At 41.0% G+C, this 13,449-nt stretch overlaps 1 pseudogene; it reads left to right on the top strand.

Annotated features, from left to right (window-relative positions):
* The window catches only part of LOC132403737 (alpha-1,4-N-acetylglucosaminyltransferase-like), a 39,462-nt pseudogene extending 26,973 nt beyond the window's left edge, over positions 1-12,489 (top strand).
* Positions 12,490-13,449: the final 960 nt, after the last annotated feature.

The raw sequence follows: 13,449 nt of genomic DNA, 5'->3' as shown, positions 1-13,449 counted from the left end.
CTTCTGTGGGACTTATCCATCCTGTGCCTTTTGAACTATTACCCAAAATTCCCACCTCTGCTCTGCTGTCATCCCTACCAGTATCCCCCTCCAATCTACCTGGGCAAGCTCCTCTCTCATGCCTCTGTAATTCCCTTTATTGCATTGTGATACTGATACATGTGAGTTATGCTTCTCCCTCTCAACCTGCAGTATGAATTCAAACATATGATCACTGCCTCCTAAGGGTTCCTTTATATTAAGCTCGCTAATAAGATCTGGGTTATTGCAAAACTCCCAACTTAAGATAGCCTTTCCCTGAGTTGGCTCCAGCACAGGCTGATGTAAAAATCCATCTTGTAGGCATTCACCAAAGCCCCTCTTATGATCCAACCCCAACCTGATTTTTCCAAACCCCTAGCATATTGAGGTCCAGTACAATTGTTACCTGCCTCTTTCAGCTCCCTTTGCAATCCCAGCCACTCATCTTCTCTACTATTTAGAGGCCTATATATGATTCCCATAACATTTTTTTTTCATTCTTGCAGTATCTTAAATCTACTTAAGATTTAATTCTTAAATCATTGACAATGTTTCCTCCTTACTGATCATCAACACAGGTGCACTTGATGCTTAGATACTGCTCTTCTCTTTGCACACACTACAGGTTCAACATCATTTACAAATTTGCCAAAACACCAGAGCTGTCTGAATAACTTTTGAGTGTTTCAATTGCAACAAATGGTCCCTCACTTGTTGAGCTGTTCCAGAATTTTCTGCTGTTATTTCAGTTTGACCAAATCTGTAGGTTTTGATTTTCATTTTTTATTTCTTCACTTCTAACTACGAATTCCTTTCACTCTGATCATTCCCTTTTAACATTGAATCATTCCTGGTTCCATGGGATCACATCCTTTTGTGTTTTACTGTCCCTAGTCTTTGCTTCCCACCTCTGGGCCGATTTTAAAATAGCGATTGCTCCATCTATTGAATCACAGATGTCAGAAAATCAAATTTAAAACTGCAAATACTAAAAATCCTCAGTGATCACAGAACTTCCTAGAGTTAGTGTTGGAAGTCACTAATCTTTCATCAGTATATATTTTTTTCATATTACCAACTCTATTGGACTCTATTTTCAGTGCTGGGTTTTCACTTAACCATTAACTTTTTCTGATTGTCACTTTATGTGACTGCAAATTGTTATGTAGTGTTTCCTGGTGGTATCACACCTAGGTAATTTAAATAAGTTCAACATTCTGAACATAAAATTAATAACTCTCCTTTCAAACATACAACCAGAGTCAAAGAACGGACTCACAGAGTAGCATTACAAATTCAGCCACGTTACTACAGGTGGGTAGCAATAGTTTTTAAAATCTATCCCTTGTCATCGTGATGAGGTTTTCATAATATTTTGGGTAAATATGTTTTACTTGTCATAATATTTTGATGCTGTCAACTAGAGGGTGAATACAAAATGGACATAGCTTTAGGTTTAGCAACACACACAAAATGTCGACATTTCGGGCGGAGACCCTTCATCAGGACTAACTGAAAGGAAAGATAGTAAGAGATTTGGAAGTAGGAGGGGGAGGGGGAAATCCAAAATGATGGAAGGCTGGAGGGGGTGGGGTGATACATTTCTCCCATTTCCCGCACATCTGCCCTCACCTCATCCGCCCACCACCCCAGTCGGGATAGGGATCCCCTTGTCCTCATCTATCACCCCACCAGACTCTGGGTCCAACGTATAATTCTCTGTAACTTCCGCCACCTCCGACGGGATCCCACTACCAAGCACATCTTTCCCTCCCCCCCCTTTCTGCTTTCCACAGGGATCGCTCCCTATGCGACTCCCTTGTCCACTCGTCCACCCCCATCCCTTCTCACCGATCTCCCTCCTGGCACTTATCCTTGTAAGCGGAACAAGTGCTACACCTGCCCTTACACTTCCTCCCTCATCACCATTCAGGGCCCCAGACAGTCCTTCCAGGTGAGGTGATACTTCACCTGTGAGTTGGCTGGTGCTCCGGGTGTGACCTTTTATATATTGGTGAGACCCGACGCAGACTAGGAGACCGTTTCGCAGAACACCTACAGTAGGTCCACCAGAGAAAGCAGGATCTCCCAGTGGCCACACATTTTAATTCCACGTCCCATTCCCATTCTGATATGTCTATCCATGGCCTCCTCTACTGTCAAGATGAAGCCACACTCAGGTTGGAGGAACAACACCTTATATACCGGCTGGGTAGCCTCCAACCTGATGGCATGAACATCGACTTCTTTAACTTTCGTTAATGCCCCTCCTCCCCTTCTTACTCCATCCCTGTTATATATAGTTATTTCCCCCCTCCTTTTTATTTCTCTTTTTCTGCCCATCACTCTGCCTGTTCTCCATCTTCCTCTGGTGCTCCCCTCCCCCTTTCCATGATCTTTTCCCTCCTCTAGCTCTGTATCCCTTTTGCCAATCACCTTTCCAGCTCTCAGCTTCACCCCAACCCCTCCGGTCTTCTCCTATCATTTTGCATTTTCCCCTCCCCCTCCTACTTCCAAATCTCTTACTATCTTTCCTTTCAGTTAGTCCTGACGAAGGGTCTCAGCCCGAAACGTCAACAATGCTTATCCCTATAGATGCTGCCTGGCCTGCTGCATTCCACCAGCATTTTGTGTGTGTTGCTTGAATTTCCAGCATCTGCAGATTTCCTCATGACAGCTTTAGGTTTGTTACTTCAAGTATGTTTATCATTAAAAGTGTGAAGGAAATCAACAGGATCAGAAATACTAAAACAATATTACATGTTAAACAACAGTTTAAAACACTCATGTAACTTCATATAACTGAATAGGATTAGAACATTGTGAGACAATTTTATTTCGGAGATAATTTACTCCACATCTGATCTAAAGGTTTTATATTAATTAGTTGAGTGGGGCAGATCGGGACTGGGTGCCGGTGTAACAACTGTCAGCCACCAGTCAGGGATAATAAACAGGTGCCATCTGGATTACACAAATTGCACAACATATGGTGATGATAGTAAACCTAATTCTGGTTCTGACGTCTCTCACAGAGATGCCATCAAAGACAAGGAGTGATAAGAGAAAAATTTTTGATTGCACCTTCCTTATCTCATGGTTTCCCAAGTGACTCTCAGGCAGTAATTGTCTTTGAAGTCAGGTCTGCGGCAGTGGCAAAGAAACAAAGTAATGTCCAAGAAATAATCTTTGTCCTTTTAACTCATGCGTTGAGAGCATAAAGGACTGACCAGAGCCCAGCAATTAATTCAGTACCAATAATTGCTGAAGACTGAGAAATCTGATTTTCTCTCTGACAATAAACTGAATGTGAAATGCTCGCCAGAATGCTCCTTTTCACAGTTTTGTTGCCCAGATTGATCCTGGAATATTCCATTTGCTGAATTCAGGCAGCATCTGTGAAAAGAGGAACAATAAATTAATGTTATAGCCTTGTACCAGAATTACTCCACTGTGATACAAAATCAAAGATTGAGGACCTGAAATTGTTGAATTCACTGTGGAGTAGCAAAGGCTGAAATGCCTCTCGCGATAAAATGAGACCTGGCATGTTCTTGAACTTTTTCTGTTTTTTAGCAACTTCATCAATATCAGCACCAAACCTGCACTCCACATTTCTCCTCTTCCTTCAAAGCCAAGTTTGTAAGACTCGATGACTGTTCAATTGTTCTTGTTCTCAATTAATAGATAGTAACACACTACAGGATCATTGCGTTTCTGTTTGTTTGTTTGATTTGAACATCAAAAAAGGATTCTTGCTTATGTAAATAAATTCAGCTGCTCCAAGCAGACTAATTGTATCAAATACAAGTTGTTTCAAAGTCTAATGCAAATGTTCCCATGTCAATTCCTGGGAAAAGACAGCCGCCTTCTTGTTGCTGGCAGTGAACATTTTGAATAATATGGGCAATGCTTTCAAAGAATTTGCATCTTTTATTCGCAGGACTCTTTGAAAGAAAATCTCAACCCCACACCATGACCCTCATGAAGAAGGGGAGTCTCCTTGTCTTGGTGTTTGCAGTTTCAGGTGTACTATACAGTTGTTGGGAATTGGACCTATATTATTCCATTCAAATCTACCTCTCCAAATAGCCCAGATGAAAAACAAGTTTGGTATAAATGTTTCTGATCCCGCATCCCCAAACAAGAAACCGGGATTATGTTTGTGGAGTCGACTGACAACGTAGAGCCGACACCATTAGTGGTGTGTTCAGTGGAGTCTGCTGCTCTCCGAAACCCAGACAAACCAATCTATTACTTCATGAAGGGATTCAGTGGCAACTTGAGCCAGTATCCACAGCCTGAGTACAAAGTCATCCCATTGCTCTCCTCAGTGAGGAATGTCACCATTCTACCCTTGAATGTCACAGAACTGTTCAAAGGGACTCCATTGAAAAGCTGATATCAAAAGCTAACCACTAACAAGGTATTATTTCATTTTGATAAATTAATTGTTTGACTCAGATTATTTTTTCACAATAGTACCATTAATGCAGTGTGTCTGTGGTAATTATGCGAAATGCAATGTTCTCGACATTTCCTGGTCAGAAATACAGAGGCCTGAAGGTCTCAGGTACATGGATAAAGAATGCATATCTTTTTGTTAACTCTTTTGAAAACTGTTGTTAATTTACTTTAAGCTTATCTTTACCAAAGAACTTAACAAATTAAAATTCAATTGGTATAGATGTGGAAAGGATGTTTTCCATGGTAGGGGAGTTCGGAACAAGAGGCACAGCCTCAGGATAGAGGGGAGCCCATTTAAAACAGAGTTGTGTAGAAATTTCTCGAGCCAGAAGGTGGTGAATTTGTGGAATTTGTTACCACAGGAAGCTGTGGAGGCCGGGTCATTGGGTGTAAATAAGGCAGAGCTTGATCAGTTCTTGATGGGACATGGCATCAAAGTTTACAAGGAAGCTAGTGAATGGGGCTAGGGAGGAGAAGAAGGAGCAGCCATAAATGATTGCAAAGAAACATTTGTTTGTAACAGCATCAAGTGTACATAACACCTTAAAATATAGGAGCAGCATTCAGCCACTCTGCCCACAGAGTCTACTACGCCATTTCATCATGGCTGATCCATTTCCCTCTCAACTCCATTTTTCTACCTTCTCCCTGAAACCTTTCATGCCCAGATGAATCAATCTCTGTCTTAAATACACCCAATGACCTGGCCTTCATAGCTTCCTGTGGCAACAAATTCCACAGATTAACTACATGCTGGCAAAAGTAATTCCTCCTCATCTCCATTCTAAGTGGACGACCCTCCATTTTCAGTTTGTGCCATCTAGTCCTAGATCCCCCCTGATAGGAAACGTCCTCTTCACTTCCACCCTATCTAGGTCATTCAACGTTCCTTGTCCCCCATTACTACCTCTCCAGCATTGTTTTTCTGCTCTCTGATATTTACTCTCACCCCTATTTTAATTTTTACGTATCTGAAATAAATTTTGGTATCCTCGTTTCTATTATTGGCTGGCTTACCTTCATATTTCACATTTTCCCTCCTCATGGCTTTATAGTTGCCTTCTGTTGATTTTTAAAAGTTTTCCGATTCTCCAAGCTGCCACTAATTTTTGCTCTATTAGATGCCCTCTCTTTTGCTTTCATGTTGGCTTTGACTTTCTTTATCAACCATGGTGGAGATATCCTGCCTTTAGAATACTTCTTCTTTGGCGAGAATCTATACCGTGTGTTCTGAATTGCTCCCAGAAACTCCAGCCCTTGCTGCTCTGCCATCCTCGCTGCTTGTGTGGGCTTCCAATCAGCCATGGACAACTCCTCCATCATGCCTCTGACATTCACTTGACTCTACCGTACAACTGATGCATTTGACTTTAGCTTCTCCCTATCAAATTGCAGGGTGAATTCTATCATAATATTGTCACTACCTCCTAAGGATTCCTTTACCTTAATCTCCCTAATCAAATCCAATTCATTACACTACACCCAATCCAGAATATCTGACCCCCTAGTGGGGCCAACCACAACCTACTCTAAGAAGCCATCTTGGAGATATTCTACAAACTCCCTCTCTGAGGATCCATCACCAAATTGGTTTTCTCAATATACTTGCGTATTGAAATCCCCCATGCCTATTCCCATTCGCTGTGCCAGATTAGATTAAATCCTCCCCACATTTCAAGCACACCTGGTCACAGGATTTTTGTCCCCCTCAGATTCAGGTGTAGCACATTTCTTTTGTACTTCTTATACCTTTCCCAGAAGAGATCCCAATGATCCAGAAATCTGAAACCCTGCCCTCTGTGCCAGTTCTTCAGCCACTTATTCAAATGCCAAATCATCCTATTCTTACGATCACTGGCACGTGGAACACACAGTAATCCGAAGATTACTACCCTAGTCATCCTGGTTTTCAGCGTTCTACATAGCTCGTCAATTTCTCCATTCAGGACCTCCTCCATTTTCCTAACTATGTCTTGGAGCCAAAATGTACCAGGATACCTGGCTACTCACGGTGCCTTTTAAAATGCCATGGACCAATCAGAGAAGTCCCTGACACTGGCAGAAGGAAGGCAATATACCATCCAGGTGTCTCTTTTGCATACAAAGAATCTTGTCTCTGTTCCTCTGACACCACTATTGTCCTTTTCTCCCCACTTCACTTCGAGCCACAGAGACACACTTAATGCCACTGACCCTGTCACTGTGGCTCCTCCCAGGAGGTTCTGCACTCACAGCAGTATACAAAGTACTATACTTACTATTGAAGGGAATGGCCACAGGGGTACTCTCTACTGGCTGCCCATTTCCTTTCCCTCTGCTGACAATCACACAGGTACCTGCCTCCTGCAGCTGAGAGATGTCTATGTCCCTGTAGATCTTATCTATCACCTCCTCAGTTCCCCATATGAGTTGAAGATCATCGAGCTGCAGAGTCATTTATTAAATGATCTCTGAGGAGCTGCACCTCAGTGCAGCTGGTGCAGATGTGGCATCCGGGTGGCTGGAGGTCTCCAGAATTCCTACATCTCACACAAGGAACACAACACAGACCCTGGAGCCATTCTCTCTACTCTAACTGTTAACCGACAGAGAATGAAGAAAGAACAAGAGAAACTTAAATGTAAATAGTGGGCTGCCACTTAATTGGCCTCTTTCTCTATCTCTACATATGATTGTACTCACTTGTCTGACTCTATTCCATCTAATTTGGGTTCTGACAAGTCTAATTCTATCAAGTCCTCCAAATCTCTCATGGCTCTTCCGGTCATAAGTCTGTTGGTGTGTAACCTGTTGATGAAGCCACTGTATTCCTTGTTATCATCAGAATATAAGGCAAAACCACCTGCCTTGCTGTTCCATTTTCTTGCATCATGTTGGCTATATGTTTTAATGTTCAGTTTGTCCTTTACAGAATTCCAAAAGACTGTGGTCTATAGGATATAACAATATCTGTTTGACCCCTAAAAGTGGCATGACTTCTTGCATTATGAGGGAGGACTAAAACTGTGCCTTGATCCAATTCTATACACTGAGGTAATCCCCAATGAGTGAAAGCACATTCCAATAATATTTTTTCAGTGGCTTTGGCCATGTTTGTCTTCTTCAGGAAAGCTTCCAGCTACCTGGTAAATAATCTACCAAGCCAAGACTCCTGTATCCTCGGTGGGTAAGAAAGGTCCAACGTAATATCTCTGCAAGTTCGACCAAGATCCCTCTGCTGTTCTGGTTGGTCAGAGGTCTCCTTTTTCACATTTCTGTCAGGATTGTATTGTGCACAAATCAAGCAATTCTTGACAAGGTGCTCCACGCATCCTTCATCCTTGGCCACCAACACATCTCCTTTATCTTTTCCAGGATGCTATTGACTTCCTGGTGTTCCCATAGATCATGGTTCCAATGGATCGTTTGATTTCTCCCTCCCTCTGGGACCACAAATTCCCCTCATATCAGATTACTTGTCCTTAACATGTACATCCTTTTGCTCGTTATACATTTCTGACACTGCTCCTTCCAATACGTTTTAAATATTTCTTAACTTTCTCCTGCTTCTCAGTTAAAATTGTTCAACAAAGCAAAAATCAGTGGGTAGATAGAGGACTGGGAAGTTTTTAAAAACCTGCAGACAGCAACTAAAAAAAAACATTAGAATGGAAAGTGTGAAATATTAAAGCAAGCTAGCAAATATCAGAGTGGACAGTAAAAGTTTTCTCAGGCATGTGAAAAGCAAAGGAGAAATCAGAGTGATGGAGAACCGCTAGAAAATGAGGCAGGAGAAATAATAACAGGGGACAAAGAGACGGCTGATGAACTAGTTGAGTGTTTTGGTTCAGTCTTCACTGTGGAGGACACCAACAGCATGCCTGATGTTTCAGTGTGTGAAGGATGTGAAGTCCCTGCACTTACTATTACAAGAGAGAAGGTGCTCAAAAAGCTGAAAGACTTAAAGGTACACATGTCACCCGGACCAGATGAACTGCACCCTAGGGTTCTGAAAGAGGTAGCGCTAGAGACCGTGGTAACATTAGAAATGATTTTGCAGAAATCATTAGACTCTGGCATGGTGCCAGGAGACTGGAAAATTGCAAATGCCACTGCACTCTTTAAGAAAGGAAGAAAGCAGCTGGAAGTAAATTATAGAGGAGTTAGCCTGACCTCAGTGGTTGGAAAGATGTTAGAGTCAATAGTTAAGGATGAGGTGAAGGAATACTTGGTGACACAGGACAAGATAGGATAAAGTCACTATGGTTCCCTTCGGGGAAAATACTGCCTGACGAGCCTCGTACAACTCTTAGAGGAGATAACCAGCAGGATAAATAAAGCGGATGCAGTGGATGCTGTATATTTGGACTTTGACAAGGTGCCACACATGAAGCTGCTTACCAAGTTAAGAGCCCATGGTATTACAGGAAAGTTACTAACCTGGTTAGAACATTGGCTGATTGGTAGGAGGCAGTGAGTGGGAATAAAATGATCTTTTACTGGTTGGCTGCCAGTGACTAGTGGTGTTCTGAAGGGGTCAGTGTCAGGTCCACTTCTTTTTATGCTGTATATAAATGATTTAGATGATGGAATAGATGGCTTTGTTGCCAAGTTAGAAAATGAAATGAAGATTGGTGGAGAGGCAGATACTGTTGAGGAAACAGGTAAGATGCAAAAGGACTTAGTCAGACTAGCAGAATGGGCAAGAAAGTTGCAAATGAAATACAATGTTGGAAAATGCATGATCATGCATTTTAGTAGTTGAAGTAAATGTGCAGACTAAATTGCAAATGGGGAGAAAATCCTAAACTCTGAGATTCAAAGGGACCTGGAGGTCCTTATGCAGAACATTCAAAGGGTTAACTTGCAGGTTGAGTCGGTGGTGAGGAAGGCAAATGTCATGTTAGCATTCATTTCAAGAGGAGTAGAATATAAAAGCAGGGATGTTTTGCTGAGGCTTTATAGGCAATGCTAAGGCCTCACCTTGAGTATTCTGAAGTTTTAGGCCCTTCATCTTAGAAAGAATGTGCTGATATCGGAGAGGGTTCAGAGGAGTTTCACAAGAATGATTCCAGGAATGAAATGGTTTGAGAAATGTTTGGTGGCTCTGGGTCCTTACTCATCGGAATTCAAAAGGATGAGGAGGGCTCTCATTGAAATCTTTCAAATGTTGACAGGCCAAGACAGGGTAGAGGTGGAAAGGATGTTTCCTATAGTGGGACAGTCTTGGACAAGAGGGCACAGCTTCAGGGTAGAGGGGCACCCTTTCAAAATAGAGATGCGGCGAAATTTCTTTAGCCAAAAGGTGGTGAATTTGTGAATTTGTTGCCATATATATTTGTGGAGGCCAGGTCGTTGGGTCTGTTTAAAACAAAGATTGATAAGCTCTTGACTTGAGATGGTGACTAAAGTTATGGGGAGAATGTCAGGAACTGTGGTTGAGAATGAGCAAAAAAAAGTATCAGACACGATTGAATTGTGGAGCAGACTCAATGGGCCAGATGACCAAATTATGCTCCTATGTCTTATGGTCTTAAATCAATGACCTTAAAATGTTGTTCCTTTTGTCTTCCCATCTCTGCAGCTTCCATCCCTGCCCATTTAAAGTTCCCTGCTTCGCTAACTCATCAACATTCCCATTCCCCACAGCGAATATTTTGAGTGGGCTTTCATCTTTATAACTTCCTATTCTTCCCCCTTTTTGTTGTCATATCCTGACACCCACATGGTTCTCCATTACAATAAAGATTATCTGCAAGGAAGGTAGATACTTTATTACCTTTACAGCTACATCTCAACCCTGTAGTGCCAAGGCTGACTGACCAAACATGCTGACCAAGCATACCGAAATGCTGTTTGGACCAGACCAATATTCAAATTAAACTTCCACACACACTTTACAAAACAATGCACTGTTTGCTTCAAGACTATTTTTACAAGGGATCTCAAACTCAAAATCAATATGTCAAAAGACTTGAGCAACATTTTTTATATTCTGCAAATTGGTGCAGTTTTGTTAAAAAAGCAACTTTTAGAATTGCTCCCCAAATTTTCCAAACATCCTAAAACGGAAAATACAAATTTCACATTTAACTGTCCACCAATGAGCAATGCATCTGAATGCCCATCGCCCTTTGAAATGTGAACATCACATATTCAGAATAGAAATGCACACATTTCCATCTGAACCTGGATTATACATGTCCAGTGTTGAATCCAGGTTTGCCTAAAATTAATTCCATGGAAATCAAATAAAGAAACACAAATCAAAAACACAGACAAGATAAAACACAAGAAATCCCATGCTTGCACTGTTCTTCCTTCAGATCCTTCTACAAGTAACTGCAAAACTTAAAACAAAGAGTAAATTCTCACTATAAACGACTATTACACATTTTCCAAAGATCTAAACAGAAGAAAAAAATACTGCCTCATAGGTCTCCCAACACATTAACACATCGATACAATCTCTTAAGGATGCTATCTCTTAAAACAGCTCTTGCTCTCTCTTTCTCTTTCTCTCTCTCACACACCACACACACACACACACACACACACACACACACACACACACAGATTCTTTCAAATGAAACCTTTGCTAAAGTATTGACAAAATGTGTTATTCCAACACTTTAAAACAAAGAAATGTTGGAAATTATTCAACACGCACTAGTAAACAACATTTAACAAGTTTAAAGCATGAAATCCACATTTCATTCCACATGTTACCATAATTCCAACATAATCTGACCCTTCTGTAGCTCAGTTCTCTGATCTTTGTTAGGATGTAATTTAGATCAACAGTCAACTGTACAGTTCTGAGCATAAAGACCCATATAACCACTTATGAAACTGCAGATCTGAGTGTTGTACTGCCCCTGACAACAGCTTCCCTATTTGGGTGAAAATGCATTCCAACACTGTGTTACTTTCCATTTACAATCTCTCTGCTGGCGTCTGTCCTGACCTGCAATTCCCTACACAACATCCCATGTATTTTGTTGAGGGGAAAACATTTGAGCTGCCTCTGGAGTGTTCTGCAAGTTAAATCTAACTTCCGCACCTCCTTCTCCCATGCCTCAGTATATGTAGGATCACTGGGATGAAACAGTTCCCACATTATTTTAGGCTTGTCAGTGCTTAAGACACTGATGTTCATAACCATCTATTTATGGGTTCTGGCTCTAAATGATAGTGATCTAATCTTTCCTTGTAACAGTGATCAGAGAGGCAAAGAGTGTAGTACCTTTTTTGTCTAAATGGAAGAAGACATGAATTTATACAATTGACACCTGTGTGCACAACAAATAAGTTTTTCTGACCTTCCATGAACAGTCAAATAATGGAAAATATAATACCAGTTCAAAGTGAATTTCTTCTGCTTAACATGATAAATCAAAATTTCTTTTTTTCATTATACCACAGGTAAAACCAGAGAAGGAGAGGTATTGGACACATGTACTTGCTGATGGATGCAGATTGGCTCTTCTCTGGAAACACGGGGGAATCTACTTGGATACTGACATTATATCACTGAGGTCTATGCCATTTGCTAAATATGCATGTCCTCAGAGCACAGAAACTGTCAATAATGCAGCATTCAGTTTCCAGCATAAGCACCATACCTTTCTGTGGAATTGCATGGAAGATTTTGTGGTCCATTACAACAAAGATATTTGGTGTCAACAAGGTCCTCAACTGTTGACTTGTGTGCTGAAGAGATGGTGCAATACTAGTAAACTAGCCACCTTCATTGGCAAGGAATGCAATTGATCAGAATTTGTTTCTGTCCAGTCCAATATCCAGCATGGGGAAGGTACTATGTTCACTGGGAAAAGGGAGATATAGAACGGGCCTTCTCAGCTACATATGGAGCATATGTCTGGAATCATGTGAGTTCCAGAAAGAAAAAAAGATATTGTTGCTGGAAGTGGATCAATAATTGAACATTTTTTTTCCCACTGCATTGTCCAATTGCATAAAAAAATTAATAAAATCCATAAGAATTACGGTGTGATATAGGACTTGATATTGTAAAATGATTGATAAAATGAAGCAGACACATTTCCCAAAATTTCACTTTATAATTTATATGAAAATCCTTTGAGTATAATTGCAATCCATGAAACATTTATTGTCATTCATAGACTTCAAAGTACATCTCATCCAATCTAGATACCATGCAGTTTTTTTGTTGAATATCAATCAGACAGAAATACCAGTTTCACACTGCTGGTTTGTAAATTGCAATCTTGCATTGAGGGCAGATGGCAGTGACCATGCAGGAGGTGTCTCACATTTCAATCAACACAGATCAGAAAGCAGCAGTATTTGACAAAACATTCATGTGAATCAGTTACAAGATAAAAACTTTGAGAAAATCAGGCACTGTGTTTTGCTGCATTTAGATTTGACATAATGGGAATTGTTTTTGCATTTGGAAAAATAATAATTTTGTCTGTGTTCTGACGGAGTAGAGAGTGGCCAAGCACATTGGAAGAGGCCCATGATGAACAATATGATATTTCAATCGTTGAATCATTTCTTGTAATATCAGAGAATGTACATTATACAGTTACAACCTGAAATCCTCCCCTCCCCCCACTTCCTGCTGCAAAAGCATCAGTTCCCCCCCCCCCACTCACACCACCCACCATGCAATGGCAAACTCCCAGAGACCATGATCTAGAGCCTATCAAAACCTACTGTTCACTCCAACACTTCAACATCTCACTAACGAGGGAGTGGGAGAGATCTCACTCCTACCACAGTGAGAGGGGAGGCCAACTCAATGTTACGATCTTCAGTATTGTTTATTTCAGTTCCCCCAACTCAAGAATCATTAAACTCTCTCTAAAGCCAGAACTTACTAATAGGGACAAATTATAAAATTAAGTTTTCTGCATTGGAAGTAAGTATTTTTGCAGAGGAAAGGTCTGATTAATAAAGAGATTATTTTCAATTTTGTGATCTGGGGACATG

This window comes from Hypanus sabinus, chromosome 2 (genome assembly GCF_030144855.1).
Source record: "Hypanus sabinus isolate sHypSab1 chromosome 2, sHypSab1.hap1, whole genome shotgun sequence".
NCBI classification, from domain to species: domain Eukaryota; kingdom Metazoa; phylum Chordata; class Chondrichthyes; order Myliobatiformes; family Dasyatidae; genus Hypanus; species Hypanus sabinus.
This window is presented reverse-complemented; position numbering and strand designations above follow the sequence as displayed.